Source organism: Miscanthus floridulus, chromosome 8 (genome assembly GCF_019320115.1).
Source record: "Miscanthus floridulus cultivar M001 chromosome 8, ASM1932011v1, whole genome shotgun sequence".
Taxonomy (NCBI): Eukaryota; Viridiplantae; Streptophyta; class Magnoliopsida; order Poales; family Poaceae; genus Miscanthus; species Miscanthus floridulus.
In genome coordinates, this window is record NC_089587.1 from 7236151 (window position 1) to 7258870 (window position 22720).

A 22720-nucleotide genomic window follows, 5' to 3' on the forward strand; every position below is an offset into this window, starting at 1 on the left:
AGTCCGATCATAGAAAAGGTGAACGATGTGTCGAGAATGGAAGAGTAAGTGCCTGTATGTTGTACCAGCATAAGAACGTTTGTAATATGCATTTTATTTATTTCACTGTGTTATTGCGTCCATCTACCTTAAGTCTCGTTAGACGTGCTTAGGGTTTTTAAGGGCGATGTTAAGTGGGTTACAAGAGAAATTACCATTCGGATGCTAGCTGACCCGCCATGATTGGATAACAAAGGACATTGTATCAACTAATTATGGATGTTCCAGCAGAACACTTGAATCTCTTTAAATCAAATCCGTTGTTGGATTTGAAGTCATTGTCCCTTATTGTGAAAGAAAACCCTTGTTGTTTGAATCTTCCCTTACAATACTCCTCTGATTCTATGGTCTATGACCCCACCGTCTTCATTGCGTGTAAGTTTGTAGTAGTTGCCTGGTTAATATCTTATGGTGCCACGACGAAACCGAGGGCCCCCGTGGAATAGCTGCCATATGGTGACGCTGCTCGGCATGCGCTGGTATCGAGGTTGTTGACCAAGTATCTTTACCAAGTTACACCGCCATACCACTTTTGATACAAATATTCGGGTGTTTGAACGGAAAATCCACAACGGGTTGATGAAATAGTGTTCTCTCAAAGTAAACAAGAGGAGGTGGTTTCAGAGGATGCATGTATGTTGCGATCTCACTTCATACAAAGGTTGGCGCATATTATGGACAAAGAAGGGAAGGAAAGAAGAACACCTAGGAAAAGTTAGCCTTGGGTAGTAGGGAGTGCTTAGAAAAGCCTGAGTGGATGTTAAGTCCCAAGCACTGTGCCTAGCTCGACCACGCTACGCACGCCGGGTCGCTATCACCGCGTGCCCCGCATACGCAGTTGGTGTCGGGCCCATTAGCACCCTGTCCTCGCATGTCTGTGACATCGTGCCGCACTCGTCGTCCTCGTGCACTGTGTGCTTCTCCCTTTCCCAACCTTCGGTCCGCTCTTGATCCTCGCCCTCGTCCTCGTACCGGACCCCCTCCCTTCTTTCTTCTTTTGGGGACACGGCCGCCCGCACGTCTTCCTCGTCGAGCGAACTCTCTCTCCTCTCCTTTATTCTCCCCTTCTGCTCGCTTGCGCAGGGAGCGCGCCATGGCTGACTTTATCCCTGCAGCGTGAACCGGCAGTGTATCCCATCCATGTCGTCTTCACTTCCGGTGCGCTGCGCCCCATCTCCGTTCGCCACTATAAGATGCCCTTGATCCATGCTCTTCTTCTTTTTCATCCTCATCCCTCTCGAATCCGAAGCAGAGCTACGAGATCCGATTGTCATTGTGGAACTAGGTTCGTCTGACAGAGGCGATGGTGCAATCTGAGAAGAAGGGATCTGGTTTTCGAAGAAGTTCAAGTCTACCGTTGGTTAGTTTGGTCTTAGGGTTCACAATGTTTGACTTCTCAGTCTCCTGTTTCTGGATCTATTGGTCATACGTCATGTTTTGGATAATCATTATCTTGTTGTTTCTCCATTGCCCTCGTCTATCCCAACTTCTAGAGTAAACATTGGTTGTACTAGGTTGCTCTTAACCATGTAACTTTAAATCCCAGTGTAATTTAGTATTCGACGTCGTATAATCTTTCGTGTAATTTCAGATTTACGAAATGTGTTGTAGTTTCGCCTAAGGGGAGTGGATCCTAATTCACTCTTTTGTAAACCCTCATGTTAGGAGACGTACTTGTGTTGTAGTTTTTGCTCTTTCCACCTATAATGTAATCCTAGCTAATGTTGTGATTTGAATCTAAGTGTGTTAGTTGCTTGAGCCCAACTCCATCAAATATTTTTTTCCACTAACATGTCATTGATTTGCTGACCTAGAATAGACACCATGTAATGACAATCAACCTCTATGTTCGTTTACAACATTGTAATAAAAAAAACCATGTTACATTTTATTCCCATATTTTCTCATTTAATGTACCAAATAGACCAACCTTTCGTAGCAATACGATGAGAAAATATATTAGATATATGAGCTATATTTTCCAAGATTTTTCCTATATCAAACACATCAGTCGCAGCAAAGCGTGGGCAGCCAGCAGTAACGATGATGCTCTGCGTTCTCAGCGCCGCGATGCGTGGATTGCTGCTCCTTTTTTTTATTTGTTTCCCAGACAGAAGAAAAGATGCTGCCATATCTACGCAGTGTAGTTGACTGTTTGTTTCCTGATGTCGCTAACGAGTGCTCCTACCAGCGATCACATCAGGGTCTGGCCTTTCAACTGCTTTTGTGACATGACCAATTGACCATGACCATGTGTTTGGTCTTGACGTTATGCAAATCTCTATCTCTAAATATAAACTACGTAACGCAGGTTATTGCTCGAACATAACGCTAACTGGGCCACGTAATCGAGTTTTTTTGCCACCGTCAGATCGGCCTCGGAGGGACGAGATCGGGATTGCCGGCACGGGGCGATTACCGCCGGCGAGCGGCTGTGATCGGAGGAGAGCTGCATGCCATCTAGTGGAGTTAAGGAGGTGTCGCCCGCGGCGCCATTGGGAGGAGCTTCGATTCCTTCGCTGGCTGCCAGATTGAGGAAATGAGGAGAAGCGCCGCCTGTCTATGGTAAAAAAGTAATCGGAGCCAAATTCTTTGTTTGGAAGAGGATCAGGAGGAGCAAGTAGGTCGCCCGTGGCGTGAAAAGTTTTGTTTTCAAACAAAACCGAACAAGGGCCTTCCTTATCTTGTTTGCCCCGGCGTTTTGCCACAGCTGCGCTTCCTCCCGTATGCATGACAGCATACTGACCTCATCATCAACTTTCCTAAAATTAGCATCAAAGACTCTAGCATTACTTTCTTTCTGTTTATTCCATGTTGTAAGCTTGAAGCAGGAGTCGAGGCCCTTCTTAAGTGCCTGTTTGGATCCATTAACACTCATCAGGGGTGAGGGCACATCAGCAACGGGGCTAACAGCCCTGATGGTCTCGCCCAAAAAACACGATACAAAGACAAGTTTGAGACACACAACCCTCAGCACAAGCAGCAATGACATGTTAACTGTAGGGTACACCACTTTTTATTGCTCAAAATTTGATTCAGAGAAATGATGATCTTCTCTCCCTACTTTTTGCTAGAGTCACACCTTTTTTTCTAACCAAGCCATCGGCGCCTCTGCAAGTAGCACCCTACGCTCTGCAGGTCCACCATCTCGTCTCCTCTCTCCTCCGATCTCGTTGGGTGGAGCGGGGCTCCGATCCGTAGTTGTGGCCGTAGGATGGGCGCGCACACGATGTGCCTGTGGACGAAACCGCCTCTCGTTTTTTAGGTGGTATAGGTAATAGACAGTCTGTTTGGTTGGCTGGTTCGTATCGTTGCTGATTCGTTTATGTGAGAGAGAAGTACTGCTGGCTGATTCGTTGGAACAGTGTCCATGTGAGGGGGCTGGCTAGCCCAGCCAGCCAGCCAGCCCCAGCCGAACACGGCGAGAATAGATCCGAGCATACTCAACTTTAATCGTGGATCCTGCCTCTATCCAGCAGTCGCATGATCGACGACCGTGCCGTCCGTGCGCTCAGGGCTCCCGTCGACCATCAATCCATCATCCTCTGCGCGAAGCACCCGCGGCTCGGCGGCCAGCACTGCCATCGCCAGATCCCCCGCAGCCAGGCCGCGCGGGCGCTCCAGCTAGCCGAGCGCGCTGTCGTGGCGGAATTTTTTTTAACATTTTTGTAAACTAATTTTAAATCTAACACTATTTTTTTTCAAAACTAACATTTTTTGCCGCGCCTATTGTCATGGCGCGGCACCATACATGGTGGCGCGGTGGGAGGATGACGTGGTGAAGACCGGGGCTGCTGACCGGTGACGTGGCAGGGTCTGCCGCGCCACCGATCAGGGCGTGTCGTGGCGCGACAAAGCCGGATAAAAGGCTCGTGGCCTAGCCGCGCCCGCCGCGTCCAACCGCCTGCTCGCCGCGCCTTGGCGCTCGCCGCTTCTGCCCGCCGCGCCTACCCGCTGCTCTTGCCGCCCGCCGCCCGCCACTCCCGTCGCGCCCCCACGCCGGCACGCCACCCCCTCCGGGCGCCCACCGCGGCCTCCGGCCACCGCCCTCACTGTAGCGCCCACGACTGCCGCCGCCGCGAGGTACTCCCCTAGTGAGTCTAGTTATACATTAGTTGTTGTAGGTAGCCTTGCATAGATGTTAATATTATATTAGTTAGTATAGTTATAGTTAGAATATGTATTAATATTACTATGGACATTACGTACAACGATTTCGATGAATTGATGAAGTTTCTTGAAATGCTTTTGTAGATGAATTGTTGTGTTAGAGTTTTATACGGAGGAAGTGTTAGGAGAGAAGATGGTATGTTTGAGGATATGGAAGAAGAATTGGAATGGTTTGATGAACCTCCTAGCTTCAACAAACTCTGTGTCTGTTTGAATGCAAAGTTTGGCGGTGATTTCACACTGAAGGGGAGGTTTGATACTGGAAAGACTAGGGCACACTATGTCCTCATGCCCTTACGCGACCCTGCTCACTGGTTCCGCTACACTAGGGTGCTCCAAGGTTCTAATGTGTCCATGGCTGAGGTGGTGGTGGAGAATGTGTCCAGGATGCAGGGTGTCCAGGACGGCCCGTCCATTGACGGTGTTGGAGTCAATGAACAAGAATTATGGGTCGAAGGGGAAGCAACTCAGGGTAACATGGATTTGGACGGTCAGTTGACGTAGGAGTAGTTTCATTTAACTACAGTACGCTGTATAAGCAATGACTTCGATGTGAACGAGTTCGAATGGGAAAAGAAGGAGGAGTACATGATCAGTGATGTAGTTAGCAGTGATTCAGATGATTCTGATAATGACCAAGGAGGTACTGATGCTATGCCAACACCGGTTGATGCCATGTCAGTACCGGTTCATACTATGCCATTACCAATACCAACTGAGGTTTGACATGGTATCTAGACTCAGGGTAGACTAGTCACAGATTTGGTAGCAGATGATACCCCATATGATTCATGGGCCAGAATTAGCGAAGCGCAGCAGTATGTTCCACCACCACCTTACACAGCGGCTGAGCTTGAGCAACTAAGGTCGATGAACGTACCTTTCAGGGGCATTCCAAACTATAGGGATGTCAGCGTGATGGATATGGCAGTTTGTGACACCGGTCTCCAGATATGTAGGAAATCATTGTATGACCATGAGAAAGAAACCTTTAGGAAGGGGATGATATTCAATACAATATCAGAGATAAAGCTCTTCCTTCAGGACTATGCTGTGTATCACCATATGACGTACAACGCTACTCATTCGGACCAGGAGTTGAGGCACCACGTGATATGTAAAAAATGGTTGTATGTGGAGGTTAAACGCACGAAAGAGACAGAGTGATGGCAAGTGGAAGATAAGTAAAGTTGTCAAACCCCACAATTGCCTAACAAATAGGGGAAGGAAAATCATCAGCAGCTCACTACACTTACCTTGCCCATCGTATATTGGGGCTCATTGATGATAATAACGACATTTTGGTGTCTTCTTTATAACAGTCCATATCTGGATTCATTAAGTACGATGTGAAGTATGGAAAGGCTTGGCGTGCTAAGCAAATTGCTCTGGCGATTCGATGGGGTAGTTAGGAGGAAGCGTACTGTAACAGAACCGACCAATTATACGAAATTAAGTAAGAAAATCATCCGCCAGAGCAGACGCTTTAGCAAACTTAAGCCCGTATAACCCGGTAGTCCGTGAAATCACGAAGGATTTCAAACCAACTCATGTCCCAGCCATGATCGTAATAAGTTTAGCGGTCACCAATCACATATTACATAAAAGTTTGCATAACAGATACATCAGAGTTTAAACATAGTTATTACAAAACAAGTTCGAATAAAAAGTAGCGGAAGTCATTTGTTTAAAACCACACACACTCACACGGAGTTCAAATATAGTGCCAGCGAATGATCATCTCCAACAAAAGCATCAGATGAGACGTAAGGAATGACCATGCCCATGGTCCTAAGCATCACCCATCGCAGGATACAGGCAGTTGATACAGTAGCCATAGTACATCTGCCCATCTGCAACAAGTGGGAATAAAACCCTGAGTACGAGAAGGTACTCAGCCAGACTTACCCGTCATAAATGAAAATGATTGACACCAAGGATTATGAAGGGCTTTATAGTAGGGTAGCTGACTCATTTGCAAAAAGAAGCATTTTTAGCATTTCCAGGAACCTTTCTAAAAGCATTATTGCCAAGTTAATTATTATTAACCTGTCAACTAGATTTACACCTATACTAGAGTAAACATGTGATTAAGCAGATAATGATAACCAATGATCATTAAGCAACTTCCATACTGTCATATTCATTATAACTGTCCAAGTGTTCCATAACATTTACTACGATGAAGTAACTCAAGTCAAGTGCTCACTATCCAGGAGCGATGGCGATTCGAATCGATTCCTAACCAGCTGGTGATTTGTTCCTTACACAAATCTCACTCACCCGCTAAAGTGAGATATTGATCACCGAGTCAACTTTCCAGGAACCTCGAGTTTGCCAGGAACCACATGTACCCGGGGGCCGACCGACTGCACTTTGGCCTTATCATCCCGCCCCCGTTTCCTACCACACCTGCTTCGGCACAGTGCGCTGCGGGCAATTTACTCGGCCCGAAAAATCTCCCAGCTTCGCGGTCGGAAGGTACTTTATCCGGCCAGCTAAATGTAAGGCATGCGTTCAACATGACTCGAGGCCCAACAACGGCCGGTCCTTAATCGACACAGACGGAAAACACTACAGTCCAAAACACTGCAAGTCTCCGTCCGGTCTCAACTTCATTTAACACTTAGTTATACCATGACTTCATAGTCATCCAAACAGATCCAGGTAACCACCTATAGCTCGCAGGTGACAGGAAATCACCCGACTTCTACCGGTCTAAGCCAGCTAAGCATTGACTCGACTGCGGATACCAGGGTAACAAGGATATAGTATAACAAAGGTAAGCAAGGTATAATGCAGCAACGGTTGCAAACAACTCCTGAACGTAATGCATCAATTAAAGTAAGGCATTTAATTAAATCATTGCAAACCGGGAGAAAATGCTCCGGGGCTTGCCTCTCTCGAAGGAGCTCGGACGGTGATCGGGGCACTCCGGAAGTTCCTCAACGCCCTCCTCGTCGGCTTCTGGCACTTCCTGCGGCTGCACCTCGAACTGCTCCTCGGGCTCCTCGGGTATGACGACTGGGTTCTCGGTTTGCGATCCTGTATGATGCAATGCGCGTAAGGGATTATGCAAACGGTGCATCGAAGGAGATGCATGCAATGGATATGTTGAAATGCAAGGTAGTCAACATCATCTAAGAACTATACTACAAGCACATGTCATCTACTGCATTCTCTTCTACTACTACTATTTAAGTGAACCTATCTTATGAAATGCTTCAAAGATACACCAAAGCTTTACGACTTTCTTAATCACACTTAAAGCGACACTTGCTTACATCCTAATTAATAATAGGTTTGAATAGCAACATATATTTTTGATGCTCCTAAAAATCTGAGAAAATCACAGTAGCATAATACTACCCTAAACAGACTACCATAAAAATTTCATAGCATTTGGATAAGTAAACTATCCTACACAAAAATGACAAGCTATAGCAGAAAAATGAGCATGAAATTACTTTGTACTATGAAAAGTGTCAAACAACAGAAGTAGTATTTTTCCTAGGTTCTTAATAGCATATAATGACTGTACAAAAATTACCACATGCATGTTTTATACAAAGTTTGCTCTCTAGCAAAAATAACAAAAATCAGCCATTAAAGGTACTTGAACTACACTTCAAAATTTTCCCACAGCACATGCATGAAATATATTTTTCCTAGGAAGTACATGACCTAAGAAGATTAACAAACTTGAAATCATATTTTTCTGAAGCCTATACATTTTTATACACATTTTTCAAGTCATCAGCAATATCCATGATTAAATAAAATCCTATAGAAAAGTATCTCAAAAATGACATGCAAAAATTTTCCCTAGTAGATCTGGTGATAAGGAACCTAGCAAATTTTGTTTCAACAAATTTGGAGCAAGTTTGACCATCCAAACATTTTTCAAACCATTTTTGATTTCAAATAACAAATAATAAATAGAAATCAATTCATTTCAGAAATGCTGGGCCGGCCCGAAGGGAACAGTTGGCCCATGGCCATCACTGGCCTGCTCGGCCCAAGAGCGAGAGGGGGAGACGGCCCAATCAGGGCGTCAGCCCACGGCCTGGCTCGGCCTGGCCAGCCGAGGTACGGCGACACGCCGGGGCGCGCGCTGGCGCGACGGCGCGGCTCGGCCAGCGGCCGGCGGCCGTCTCCGGCCATGGCAGCGCAAGCCAGCGAGCGCAATAGGTGTGCGAGGCCATGGCGAAAGCAAGCAGGCAGCTACGCACGGCTGGGAAGGGGAGGAAGAGGGCGCTCCACGGCGGCCGAGTACGGCGGCGCCATGGACGCCGGTGACGAGGCGCGGGGAAAGCTTACCCAGGGCTCGGAAGGCGGCGCAAGCGCGAGCGTGAGCCAAAGGAAGGCGAGGCGCGGCTGTGGGCGCGAGCAATCGGAAAATGACGCGGCGGTGCGAGAGCTTGGCGTCGGCGGAGCTCGAGCGCGGCGAGGGCGGAGCTCGGGGCTCGCGGCGAGGGCGGAGGGAAGGGCAGTGCGGGAGGAGTGAAGGCAGAGCGCGTGCGGCTGGTAGCAGGGCGCGCTCCTCTTCAAGCCCGCCAGCACGCTGCGTGGTCAGAGCTAGCCAGGCGCGTGGCGGACACGCGGCGGGCGTCGCCTGACGCGGCCGGGACGTGGCGCGGCGACGGGCACGGCGCGCGGGAGAAGAAGGCGCGGCGCGCGGAGGCAGGCCGGGCTGGCGAGGCGCTGGGCTGGGCCGAGCGAGGCGAGGCGCGCGCGGCGCGCGGGAGCTCGCTGGGCCGGCTTCGGCTGGCAGGCCAGAAGCGAGGCGGCGGCCCAGGAAAAAGGAAATGAAGATTTTTCAATTGATTTTCAAGAAAATTTTAAAATGCCATCTTTCAAACATTATTTTGAGCAAGAAAATGACCTCTTTTGAAAATGTACCAAAAATGAAAGTTGCTTAGAATTAAATTCCCTACAACTTTGCTTTTATGACCAAAGTCCAATTCTATCTGGATTTTAAATTATAGAATCAAAGTTAAATTTTAACTCAAAACCCTAATTTTGGGAAATTACTTTGGAAGCAAAATTTTGAATAAATTTGAATACGAACCTTGCTCCAAAATTTTTGCTAAATAATTCTAGATGATTTACAAGCATAACCAACAGTTTCTACTCAACTAGCAAGCAAGAATCAGAGCAAAACAACTCTAATAAGTGTATGCATCATTTACTTTTCACAAACATGTTTCGTATGTTTCGAAGTAATGTTTCAGTTGTTATATGCAAGATTACGCATGTATGAATAGGATGCTTGATGATGCACGATATGTATGATTAGCAATGCCTAAATGCAGTCATAACACCGGGGTGTTACAGCCCTCCCCCCTTATAAAAATCTCGTCCCGAGATTTGGGTTACGAACCATTTGTTATAAAATTCTTCATAAGCTTTTTGTAGATACTCTCCTGTTTCCCAAGTTGCATCTCCCTCATCATGATGATCCCACTGTATCTTATATGTTTTCACCACACTTCCAAGTAGCACGTTCCTTAGTGTCTAACACTCGGACTGGTTGTTCACGATACACCAAATCTGATTTGAGTTGGATACCTCGAGGTTCTATTCTTTCCTCTGGAACACGCAAACATTTCTTGAGGTGTGATACATGGAAAACTGGAAAAACTGTACTCATTGTCTCAGGTAACTCCAACTTGTAGGCTACCGGACCTCTTTGTTCCAAAATCTTGTATGGTCCTACGAATCTCGCGGCAAGCTTTCTTCGGATTCCAAACCTTTTCTTCTTCATTGGCGTGACTTTCAGATAAACATAGTCACCAACTTCAAATACAAGGGGTCTCCTTCGTTTGTCTGCATAGCTTTTCTGACGTGATTGGGCAGCTTTCATATTCTGCTGAATAATATGAACTTTCTTCTCGGCTTCTTCTACAAAGTCAATGCCATAATACCTTCTATCTCCAGGTTCGACCCAATTCAATGGTGTTCTACATTTTCTGCCATATAAAGCTTCGAATGGGGCCATCTTGATGCTTTCTTGATAGCTATTATTATAAGAAAACTCAGCTAATGGTAACCATGACTCCCATGATCCCTTGGAAGACAATACACAGGCTCTCAACATATCCTCCAAAATAGCATTTACTCGTTCAGTCTGACCATCTGTCTGAGGATGATAAGCGGTACTACGAATTAAACTAGTTCCTAAGCCTTTGTGTAAATGTTCCCAAAAATGAGCCGTGAACTGTGAGCCTCTATCAGATATTATGGTCTTTGGTATACCATGCAACCTTACAATTTCTGCAATATACTTCTCGGCATATTGAGGTGGTCGATAATCTGTTTTGACCGGCAAGAAATGGGCGGTCTTGGTAAGACGATCCACAATTACCCAAATCGAATCATGTCCTTTTTGAGTAGTGGGCAAACCCGTGATAAAATCCATACTGATATCGTCCCACTTCCAACTAGGGACTGATAAGGGTTGCAACATACCGGCAGGTTTCATGTGAATGGCTTTCACTCGACAACATGTGTCACATCTGGCAACATATGCTGTAATTTCTTTCTTCATTTTGGTCCACCAATATCGAGATCTCAATTCTTGATACATCTTACTACTTCCGGGATGGATAGATAGCTTAGAAAGGTGAGCTTCATCCATGAGTTTATTCCTAAGCTCTCGATCCTTGGGAACCACAAGACGGTTGTCAAACCACAACACGCCCTGTTCATCCACTTTAAAGTGTTGAGACGGCTTTTCTTTTATTTTCTCTTTGATGTGGAATATCCCCTTGTCAGTTTTCTGACCTTCTATTATCTTACTCTCCAAAGAGCAACTAATCTGAATACTATTTAACACAGCAGGATGCATTAGATCGAATCCATCTTCAAGTAATGGCTGCACAGTCAAGTAATGTGACTTCCTGCTCAAAGCATCTGCCACTACATTGGCTTTACCAGGATGATATTGCACATTCAAGTTGTAATCTTTGATCAATTCCAACCATCTACGCTGTCTCATGTTTAGCTCTGGTTGGGTAAAGATATACTTAAGACTCTTGTGATCCGTGAAAATATTGCACACATTACCAAGTAGATAATGTCTCCAAATTTTGAGGGCGTGCACAACTGCAGCAAGTTCAAGATCATGTGTTGGGTAGTTGACCTCGTGCTTTCTCAATTGACGTGATGCATAAGCTATGACTCTTCTTTCTTGCATAAGAACACAACCCAATCTAGTTTTAGATGCGTCGCAAAACACATCAAATGGTTTCTCGATATCTGGTTGTGCTAGAACAGGAGCAGTGGTCAACAGTTTCCGCAAAGTGTGGAAAGCTGCTTCACACTCTTCTGTCCACACAAATTTATGATCCTTTTGAAGGAGGCTTGTCATCGGTTTGGCGATCTTCGAGAAATCTGGTATAAAGCGACGGTAATAACCCGCTAGTCCTAAGAAACTTCTAATCTCAGGAACTGTGGTCGGTGCTTTCCAATTCATAACTTCTTGCACCTTACTTGGATCGACTGAAACTCCATTCTCTGACAAAATGTGACCAAGGAAAGGGACTTCCTTCAACCAGAACTCGCATTTGCTAAACTTAGCATACAATTGATGATCTCTAAGTCTGGTCAAGACAGTTCTCAGATGCTCTTCATGATCTTTCTCGTTCTCGGAGTACACCAGAATGTCATCGATGAACACTACCACAAACTTATCCAATTCTGGCATGAAAACTGTATTCATCAAAAACATAAAGTATGCGGGAGCATTTGTCAAGCCAAAAGACATGACAAGATACTCATACAACCCGTATCTGGTGGAAAATACAGTTTTTGGTATATCCTGTGGCCTAATCTTGATCTGATGATAACCGGATCTCAAATCTATTTTTGAGAACACCTTGGCCTTGGATAGTTGGTCAAACAGAACATCAATATGTGGCAAGGGGTACTTATTCTTGATGGTCACAGCGTTGAGTGGTCTATAATCTATGCACATTCTCAACGTGCCCTCTTTCTTCTTTTTCACAAACAAAGCGGGACATCCCCATTCAGACTTGCTTGGCCGAATAAACCCCTTTTTTGACAATTCTTCTAATTGCTTCTTTAGCTCAGCTAACTCATCTGGAGGCATCCGATAGGGTCTTCTTGAAATCGGAGCTGTTCCAGGGATTAACTCAATTCCAAACTCAATCTCCCTATCTGGCGGAAGACCAGGTAGCTCATCCGGGAATACATCCGGAAATTCACACACTACCGGAATCTGATGAATAGGAATGACTGCTGTAGCGCATGTAACACTTATAAGGTCTGTTCTTCGAGGCAATGGTACTTGGAAAGTACCCTCACCTAGGGGATCCTTAAGGGTAAGTACTCGACTTCCAGTATCTATGACTGCTCCCCAATCCTTCATCCAATTCATCCCTATAATGACATCCAAGACTAACCCAGGCATAACTATCAAGTTCACTCGGAACTTCCTGCTACCTAATTCAAGGGTTGCCCCTCGAACCATCCGGTTGGTCAAAACGTCAGCCCCTGCTGAACTTATACGGTAACCATAACCCAATTCTGTGCATGGTTGTTCATGTTTCTGTGCAAATGCTTGACTCATAAAAGAATGCGATGATCCAGAATCAAATAGAACAACTGCAGGGTTTTCGTTGACAGGAAACTTACCAGCAGTGACGGGCTCTCCCTCTGGAATTTCATCTACTGTTGTACTATGCACTCTAGCATTATAAGTCTGCTGCTTCTTTTTGGGCGGGTACGGACAAAACTTCGAGAAATGACCGAGTTGATCACAGTTATAGCAGGGTCCTCTCACTGTCCCGGCAGATCCCACAGCTCCCTTGGAACTGCCTTGTACCGCAGTTGCGGCTGCTTTGTTGGGCTGTACTGCCATCTTGTACGGCTTCTGAGGTCCACGGACATTCTGGCTTCTTGGCTGAGGTGGCCTGAATCTAGCACCAGGTGCCGATGGGCGATATGGGGGACGACCTCCCACATATGCTCTAGCTTGAGACGGCCCACCTTCAAAGGCTCTCTTGCGTGTCTTGGCTGCGGTGCTAGCGTTGTTATTCTTCTCCTGCTTCAGACAGTCGCTGATGAAGTCATTGAATCTGACGCGGTTGTTGGTACCAACATGCTTCATCATTTTTGGATTGAGACCCCTCTTAAAACTGGCTATCCTTTTAGCATCTGTGTCAACCATGTCGGAAGCATAGCGACACAAGTTGTTGAAAGCATGCAGGTATTGCGTCACGGTCTTGGTGCCCTGGTTCAATGCCAGAAACTCTCCCAACTTCATCTCGGTCAGCCCTGGTGGAATATAGACTCCGCGGAAGGCCTCCGCAAACTCTCTCCAAGAAATCTGAGCATTTGGAGGGAAGGTGGTGCGATGGTGCTTCCACCACATTCCCGCCGGTCCCTGCAATTGAAGTGCAGCATACTCCGTTTTCAGAACCTCAGTCATCCTCAACACACGGAATTTATCTTCCATCGTGTTGATCCATTCCTCAGCATCGAGTGGCTCTGTGGCTTCCTTGAACACGGGTGGCCTGGTGTCCATGAAATCTTTGAAGCTGCTATATTGGTTTACTCCCATGCCACCGCCTTGATTGTTACCACGTTGCACGTTGTTGGCTATGGTGCGCAGAAAATCTTCCATGTTCTTCTGGGATTGTTCCGCATTGCGCTGACTCCCGAGCAGCTGTGCGAGAAACATCTCGGGGGTGAACGGGGGAGGAGGTGGCAAATGTGGTTCATGAGGAGGCTCATTGTTGTTGCCGGGGTTTCCACCACCACCACCAGTCCCCGTACCGTTAGCACCGGGCTCAGCGGCTTCATACGTGGTTCGGCGAGTGTTTGTCATCTGCATATTTCAGCAACAAGTAACGATTGAGTGAAGTTGTAACAATTGCGAGTGCAGAAAAACTTATGCCGTACTGAATTTACTGGAGAGAATAAATTCATACAATAAAACAGAGGCACAACAATCGCATTCCAATTAAAACAACAGCACTTAATCGAATTATTTAAACGGCAAACATCGCGTCCATATAATCACATTGCCAGCATACATACACTGGACTTTTTATGCGTTCAGATATCGCATTCGAAAATCAAGTTCCAACCACATGCCAAGTCTCATACATTCGAAGCAACATACGATAGATTACATGCCAACAAAGAAAAGTCATCGCGACAAGACCTAGATACTAGCGCAAAGCAACTAGCCTACTCCTCGGGGCCATCATCGGGATCGGAGACGTCACCATCGCCTCCAGGTGAAACTACAGGCTCGTTCTGGTTGTCATCGTCGATGTCCATGCCAGCGGCGTTCGGCGGAGCGTATGGGCCAGCCCCATTGTAGAGCGCGTGAAACTCCTCGTGCAGGTTGCCGTTGTATTCCTCTAGCTCATCGACTCTCTGCAGCAGAAGGTTTCTTGCGTTCCAGGCTTCATTCCTTTCCTGAACCAACTATCCAATCATGCGATCTGCATTGTTGTTGGCTTGAGTCAACGTATGCACTCGCTGCATAGCTCTATCACCTCTTTCAACCGCCTGATCTCGCTGTAAGTTCATATCAGCCAACTGCTCCTGCAAGCTAGCTATAGCTCGTGCCTGTCTCTTCTTCTGCTTCTTCCCTTTGAGCTTATCCTCACTGCGCAAGCCAGTCAAAGTCCAGTAGGTACTCTCAAGACCCTCATACGCTCTGATGGCGGCGAACATAGCACTCATTGCCTGGTTGTCGCTAGCCTGTCCCTCAGCTGGACCTCTGACCAATGCGCTTCCTTGAGGCTGAACCCAAATGGCATCGCGAGGATCATCCCTAGGAAAAGTACCAGCTAAAGCTGCTGCAAGCTCACTGGGAAATCTGCTCATAATGTCCCTGATGACACGGAAAGCTGCTCCCTCTGCACCCTCAGCTGGAGTGCGACCCTCAAACTCCAAATGCCAACCATCCCAATCTGGAGCATCACCGAGAGCAGGAACCGTGATCTCCACCACCGCGAGTCCATCCTCTGTTAACTGGCTCTCATTCCAAGAGTACACCGGCTCCTGACCCTCTGGGTACCCCACATCATGGAGCACTCTCTAAAGCAAGGTCGGCATGCCAAACTCGCTCAAGAAGGTGTCCGTGGTGCGGTGCTCCCTCAGGGCCAACGGACGTCGAGGTGCTCTTCCTCCGGTGGACTTACGGGCGGTCTGCTTCGTGCGGGCCATCTGTAGCAAAAGTTCTTTTATTACTTCGGGGACACATATTTTAGGTGATACAACTTTTATCAAAATGAGATAATCAATTTATAAGGGGAGGAATGCATGACATGCATGAAATGCACAAGTAGCATGATGTATGTACGTGCCGTACGTTCTCACAAACTTAGGAAATAAATAATTTCTAACGACGAATTCGGTGGCATAACAACGATCTCTCAAATACGTAGCTAATACGTTCTACACGATAGCGCTGTTATGTACCTGCAGAAGATTCATTTCAGCCCAATTCCCAATGAATGCATAAAGCAGTAAAATTTTATCTACACGATCTACACGAATCCCCAGATATGTGTACAACGGTAGTAACTACCCGAACCATCGTCCTATTGACGGCATCGCCTCAACAGACGGAAGACCCATACATGAGATACCTTTGTAAAACATGCGTAGAACATGTAATTACTCCAGCATCATATAATCATTCACCCTAGATCGGCGGTGTATCCGATCATGCTCTCACAACTCACACTTACCGAGGCGCAGAGGCAAATGATCCATTCATTACCACTCAACCAAGTGGCACTCATACAATAGCACGCCGTATGAGCGACGAAAGAGAAATATGATGCAAGAACCCCAGTCAGTACTTAGTTAAGCCACCTAAAGTCCTTAACTGGGCATAAAGGATATGATCACTGGCACACTTTATAGTTTAAAAATCACGTTTTTCAAATGCCTTTTTGTTTTAAATACACTTGTGAACAGTAACACGCTAAACTATGCTCTGATACCAGCTGTAACAGAACCGACCAATTATACGAAATTAAGTAAGAAAATCATCCGCCAGAGCAGACGCTTTAGCAAACTTAAGCCCGTATAACCCGGTAGTCCGTGAAATCACGAAGGATTTCAAACCAACTCATGTCCCAGCCATGATCGTAATAAGTTTAGCGGTCACCAATCACATATTACATAAAAGTTTGCATAACAGATACATCAGAGTTTAAACATAGTTATTACAAAACAAGTTCGAATAAAAAGTAGCGGAAGTCATTTGTTTAAAACCACACACACTCACACGGAGTTCAAATATAGTGCCAGCGAATGATCATCTCCAATAAAAGCATCAGATGAGACGTAAGGAATGACCATGCCCATGGTCCTAAGCATCACCCATCGCAGGATACAGGCAGTTGATACAGTAGCCATAGTACATCTGCCCATCTGCAACAAGTGGGAATAAAACCCTGAGTACGAGAAGGTACTCAGCCAGACTTACCCGTCATAAATGAAAATGATTGACACCAAGGATTATGAAGGGCTTTATAGTAGGGTAGCTGACTCATTTGCAAAAAGAAGCATTTTTAGCATTTCCAGGAACCTTTCTAAAAGCATTATTGCCAAGTTAATTATTATTAACCTGTCAACTAGATTTACACCTATACTAGAGTAAACATGTGATTAAGCAGATAATGATAACCAATGATCATTAAGCAACTTCCATACTGTCATATTCATTATAACTGTCCAAGTGTTCCATAACATTTACTACGATGAAGTAACTCAAGTCAAGTGCTCACTATCCAGGAGCGATGGCGATTCGAATCGATTCCTAACCAGCTGGTGATTTGTTCCTTACACAAATCTCACTCACCCGCTAAAGTGAGATATTGATCACCGAGTCAACTTTCCAGGAACCTCGAGTTTGCCAGGAACCACATGTACCCGGGGGCCGACCGACTGCACTTTGGCCTTATCATCCCGCCCCCGTTTCCTACCACACCTGCTTCGGCACAGTGCGCTGCGGGCAATTTACTCGGCCCGAAAAATCTCCCAGCTTCGCGGTCGGAAGGTACTTTATCCGGCCAGCTAAATGTAAGGCATGCGTTCAACATGACTCGAGGCCCAACAACGGCCGGTCCTTAATCGACACAGACGGAAAACACTACAGTCCAAAACACTGCAAGTCTCCGTCCGGTCTCAACTTCATTTAACACTTAGTTATACCATGACTTCATAGTCATCCAAACAGATCCAGGTAACCACCTATAGCTCGCAGGTGACAGGAAATCACCCGACTTCTACCGGTCTAAGCCAGCTAAGCATTGACTCGACTGCGGATACCAGGGTAACAAGGATATAGTATAACAAAGGTAAGCAAGGTATAATGCAGCAACGGTTGCAAACAACTCCTGAACGTAATGCATCAATTAAAGTAAGGCATTTAATTAAATCATTGCAAACCGGGAGAAAATGCTCCGGGGCTTGCCTCTCTCGAAGGAGCTCGGACGGTGATCGGGGCACTCCGGAAGTTCCTCAACGCCCTCCTCGTCGGCTTCTGGCACTTCCTGCGGCTGCACCTCGAACTGCTCCTCGGGCTCCTCGGGTATGACGACTGGGTTCTCGGTTTGCGATCCTGTATGATGCAATGCGCGTAAGGGATTATGCAAACGGTGCATCGAAGGAGATGCATGCAATGGATATGTTGAAATGCAAGGTAGTCAACATCATCTAAGAACTATACTACAAGCACATGTCATCTACTGCATTCTCTTCTACTACTACTATTTAAGTGAACCTATCTTATGAAATGCTTCAAAGATACACCAAAGCTTTACGACTTTCTTAATCACACTTAAAGCGACACTTGCTTACATCCTAATTAATAATAGGTTTGAATAGCAACATATATTTTTGATGCTCCTAAAAATCTGAGAAAATCACAGTAGCATAATACTACCCTAAACAGACTACCATAAAAATTTCATAGCATTTGGATAAGTAAACTATCCTACACAAAAATGACAAGCTATAGCAGAAAAATGAGCATGAAATTACTTTGTACTATGAAAAGTGTCAAACAACAGAAGTAGTATTTTTCCTAGGTTCTTAATAGCATATAATGACTGTACAAAAATTACCACATGCATGTTTTATACAAAGTTTGCTCTCTAGCAAAAATAACAAAAATCAGCCATTAAAGGTACTTGAACTACACTTCAAAATTTTCCCACAGCACATGCATGAAATATATTTTTCCTAGGAAGTACATGACCTAAGAAGATTAACAAACTTGAAATCATATTTTTCTGAAGCCTATACATTTTTATACACATTTTTCAAGTCATCAGCAATATCCATGATTAAATAAAATCCTATAGAAAAGTATCTCAAAAATGACATGCAAAAATTTTCCCTAGTAGATCTGGTGATAAGGAACCTAGCAAATTTTGTTTCAACAAATTTGGAGCAAGTTTGACCATCCAAACATTTTTCAAACCATTTTTGATTTCAAATAACAAATAATAAATAGAAATCAATTCATTTCAGAAATGCTGGGCCGGCCCGAAGGGAACAGTTGGCCCATGGCCATCACTGGCCTGCTCGGCCCAAGAGCGAGAGGGGGAGACGGCCCAATCAGGGCGTCAGCCCACGGCCTGGCTCGGCCTGGCCAGCCGAGGTACGGCGACACGCCGGGGCGCGCGCTGGCGCGACGGCGCGGCTCGGCCAGCGGCCGGCGGCCGTCTCCGGCCATGGCAGCGCAAGCCAGCGAGCGCAATAGGTGTGCGAGGCCATGGCGAAAGCAAGCAGGCAGCTACGCACGGCTGGGAAGGGGAGGAAGAGGGCGCTCCACGGCGGCCGAGTACGGCGGCGCCATGGACGCCGGTGACGAGGCGCGGGGAAAGCTTACCCAGGGCTCGGAAGGCGGCGCAAGCGCGAGCGTGAGCCAAAGGAAGGCGAGGCGCGGCTGTGGGCGCGAGCAATCGGAAAATGACGCGGCGGTGCGAGAGCTTGGCGTCGGTGGAGCTCGAGCGCGGCGAGGGCGGAGCTCGGGGCTCGCGGCGAGGGCGGAGGGAAGTGCAGTGCAGGAGGAGTGAAGGCAGAGCGCGTGCGGCTGGCAGCAGGGCGCGCTCCTCTTCAAGCCCGCCAGCACGCTGCGTGGTCAGAGCTAGCCGGGCGCGTGGCGGACACGCGGCGGGCGTCGCCTGACGCGGCCGGGACGTGGCGCGGCGACGGGCACGGCGCGCGGGAGAAGAAGGCGCGGCGCGCGGAGGCAGGCCGGGCTGGCGAGGCGCTGGGCTGGGCCGAGCGAGGCGAGGCGCGCGCGGCGCGCGGGAGCTCGCTGGGCCGGCTTCGGCTGGCAGGCCAGAAGCGAGGCGGCGGCCCAGGAAAAAGGAAATGAAGATTTTTCAATTGATTTTCAAGAAAATTTTAAAATGCCATCTTTCAAACATTATTTTGAGCAAGAAAATGACCTCTTTTGAAAATGTACCAAAAATGAAAGTTGCTTAGAATTAAATTCCCTACAACTTTGCTTTTATGACCAAAGTCCAATTCTATCTGGATTTTAAATTATAGAATCAAAGTTAAATTTTAACTCAAAACCCTAATTTTGGGAAATTACTTTGGAAGCAAAATTTTGAATAAATTTGAATACAAACCTTGCTCCAAAATTTTTGCTAAATAATTCTAGATGATTTACAAGCATAACCAACAGTTTCTACTCAACTAGCAAGCAAGAATCAGAGCAAAACAACTCTAATAAGTGTATGCATCATTTACTTTTCACAAACATGTTTCGTATGTTTCGAAGTAATGTTTCAGTTGTTATATGCAAGATTACGCATGTATGAATAGGATGCTTGATGATGCACGATATGTATGATTAGCAATGCCTAAATGCAGTCATAACACCGGGGTGTTACACGTACAATAGGATGCCCCGCATCTTATGTGCAATGCGTTACTACAACCCTGGCTTTAAATGGTTTGCGGACATCGGAGGGATGTGTTTTCGGGACCCGGTGAGGCATGTCCTCTATCGTGTATTCTGGTCGTTTGTGCAAATGGAACATGTATTCTAGTTTTATCGGCCAGTTGTACTTGTTGATGGCACTTTTCAGGAAAGTACAGGGGCACCTGGATGATGGCTGCTGCTGTTGATCCTAAGGACCAGATAGTACCCATGGCATTTGCTTTGGCCGGAGAGAACAATAAATCATGGTCATGGTTCATGTGGCTTCTACGTGTATAAGTGCTAGGCCCATCTCGAACTATATGTTTGATCTCGGACCGTCACCTAGGGCCTCTTAATGCTGCACCTGAGCATATAGATGGGTTCCCGCCTCTAGTGCATAGATGGTTCATGAGACACTTTGCCGCTAATTTCTGGCGGCGTTAGAGGAAGCAGGAGGTATGTGACAAGGTAAAGGCTCTATGTTGTGTACGTGAAGAGCACCAGTTCAAGGAGACAAAGAGAGAACTATACAGGATGGTAATAAAGCGGGAAAGACCTGGTTAGAGGCGTAGATGGAACAGAAGGATCAGTGGGCGTTAGCATATGACGAGGGGGGTTTCAGGTATAGCATCATGACTACTAGCTCCTCGGAGTCCTTCAACCATGCATTCACCGGAGTTCGATCGTTGTCTATGTCTGGAATTGTTGAGTTCTCCTTTCATAAGTGCAACGAATATTTTGTCAAGAGGTGGGAACGTGCGCAGAAGGAATATAGCTGAGCAGGGGCGTTTCGGAAAGGCCGGAGCAGAACATTTGAAGGAGGCCGAGGAATTGGCCAAGCAGCACACTACCGAGCCGTATGGACCCCGCCGCTATATCTTTAGTGTACGGGGCAAGGGTGGCATAAGCTTGGGCGACGAACATTATGGTGGATGAAACTACCGAGTTGATCTTGAAAAGATAAATTGCAGTTGCAACGTCTCTCAGATCATGCATGCCCCTTGCTCTCATATGATCACGGCCTGCAGGGTTTACGGGTACAATTATGAGGATCTGTCATATATGTCACCCTTGTATCTTCGTTCAAACAACATTAGTATTTGGGAGATGAGCTTCGAGCCATACCTTGATCCGACATAGTGGCCACCTTATAATGGTTATGACTACATGCCGCATCCAAATCTAATGAAGGTAGAGAAAGGTATGAGGAAGAAGAAGCGACTCAAGAGGGACATGGACGCTATGAGAGGGTACGACGAAGACATATACGGAGGGGGAGACTTCAACGAGACCCGTGGCAGGAATCTTTGCTCTGTTTGCAAAGACCCTGGTCACAAGGCTAGCAGGCATAGAAGACGAGGGCAGCAGGTGCTTTTATATTGTGTTCGTATTGCATACCAAGTAGTTCAAATTTTGCAATGTTACATAATGTTAATTTGAATATTGTTAATTTACATACTCTAAACCTTTGTTTATCAATTTGTAACAGGATGGCCCCTCCCACGTCGCACCAGATGTACCCCTTCTTGAGGTGGAGTATGATGATGAGGTTTTCAAGAGGCATCCGAGGGATCCTTACACTCCTGAGACTTAATTGGTTATATCGAACTTATGTCGAACGAATATTGTCGTCCGAAACTTGCAGACTCATGAACCAATGAAAATGTTATGTGGCAACTTGTCAACTTGCGCACGGACTCCATTTATTTGCTTCATATTCGTTTCAACTTGCGCACGGTCGCGGCAACACATGTAGTTGTTTATAGCACTGACAACAGCTCCTGTCCAATTGTAATTGAGGTTGGTCAGCTTCTGTCTATGTCCAGATCCTACCACGCCATGGGGCTTGGCGCGTCAGTGCCGCGCCGTGGGCTATAGCGCGGTAGAACCTGGACATAGATAGAACCTAGGGTTAGGGTTGGCGCGTCAATTTTGTTAGTTTTAGAAATTCTCAACGCATTCACTATTATTAAAAAACTTGGAGAGCGATAAACATATAGGTCAGAGGGTGACAAATGGATGGGATCACTTAAGATCAACCATGGGTAATCTGGGTACATGATACATGGGTACAATACATCAATAGTTCAAATGGAAAACACGACAACACAATGAAAGTTCTGATACACGGCGCAATTCAAAAATCCTTAGTCAGAAACATACTGAGTAAGCAACTCGTCGTCCGAGTATCAATCCTCTACCACAACCCTGTTGCTGTGGCTAGGATCACTTGCATTGTCCTGATCTATCTTTCGTCTATAGTAAGCGGCCTCCGCTTCATCTGTGGCCTATGCAGCCTGAGTGAAGAATGCGTCATCCTCCTCCTCCGCTTGTAAGTCCGCCTCTGCTAGAGCGATGAGATCGCTCAGTCTGCCAGTGTCGTCTTCATCCACCTCCGCTTGCAAGCCCGCCTCTGCAAGAGCGATGAGTGCGCTCAGTCTGGTAGTGTCGTCCTCATCCTCGTCCCCTTCAGCAGATAACACAATTGGTGATTCAACGGTGCGACCGCATCGCGTTCTATGCTCATCTAACTTTTTTTTCTCATACCTTGCACGAGCCACCTCTGCAGCA

The 22720-nt window shown here is 46.4% G+C and overlaps 1 long non-coding RNA gene across 1 annotated transcript; it reads right to left on the reverse strand.

Annotated features, from left to right (window-relative positions):
• Positions 1-5784: 5784 nt before the first annotated feature.
• LOC136471028 (uncharacterized) lies at positions 5785-7250 on the reverse strand. Its single transcript, XR_010761906.1, has 2 exons — positions 7108-7250; positions 5785-6062 (listed from the first exon to the last, which is right to left on the reverse strand). It is a non-coding gene; the product is annotated as an uncharacterized lncRNA (long non-coding RNA).
• Positions 7251-22720: the final 15470 nt, after the last annotated feature.